General features: G+C 62.2%; 1 long non-coding RNA gene across 1 annotated transcript in view; it reads right to left on the bottom strand.

Annotated features, from left to right (window-relative positions):
* LOC107184535 overlaps nt 1-643 on the bottom strand; it is a 1346-nt gene extending 703 nt beyond the window's left edge. Inside the window, exon 1 of the long non-coding RNA XR_001515386.1 lies at nt 302-643. This is a non-coding gene — a long non-coding RNA (uncharacterized LOC107184535). The remainder of the gene's footprint in view (nt 1-301) is intronic.
* Nucleotides 644-649: the final 6 nt, after the last annotated feature.

Genomic DNA, 649 nt, shown 5'->3' with positions numbered 1-649 from the left:
GCCCTGCGTCTTCTTCGCAGGTCCGGCCCGCCCCGCGCCGGGCAGGGAGAGGAAACTATGGAGGTGGTTCCCGCACTCGAGCGGGCGGAAAAGCCCACGGTGAATGCCTCGGGGTCTCCCCCAATGCTGCGGGCAGGGGGAAGGGAGGAGGAAACGAACTTCCCAGCCGGGGAGAACCACCCGGATTCCCAACCTGGGGGAGAGGCCTTTAGATGTCTGGGAAGCCGAGGGGAAACCCCGGGCACCTTCCCGGGTATCTATTCGCCAAGGGAGGGTCAACCGGTTGGCTCACATTGGTTACCATGACAATACTACAGCTCCAGTTTCCATGGCAGCTGCTGATCCAATCCAGTTGGCTTCCTTTCTCTTCTTCCCTGGGCTCCACCCCACCCCTCCAACAGTCTCCCTGCGTGCGGGGAGGAGGGGCCGCGGAAAAGAAGAAGGGGTCCTTCGTGTCACTCTAGGGCACGAGGGGAGACCAGAGTCCAGACTGGCGGGCGGAACTGTAGGAGGAAGGGGCGCCGTTTCCGGCAGGGAAGAGTGGAGGATTGGAACAAGGAAGAGAGAAGTCGGGTGGGGTTGAAAGACGGGGGAAGACTTTGAGTGTGACTCCCCGTAGATCTGGGCTCGATGGTCCCGGTGAGGCTGG

This window comes from Myotis davidii, unplaced genomic scaffold (genome assembly GCF_000327345.1).
Source record: "Myotis davidii unplaced genomic scaffold, ASM32734v1 scaffold362, whole genome shotgun sequence".
In the NCBI taxonomy this organism is placed as follows: Eukaryota; Metazoa; Chordata; class Mammalia; order Chiroptera; family Vespertilionidae; genus Myotis; species Myotis davidii.
Note: the sequence above shows the minus strand (reverse complement) of the source record. Positions and strands in the feature narration are given on the sequence as shown.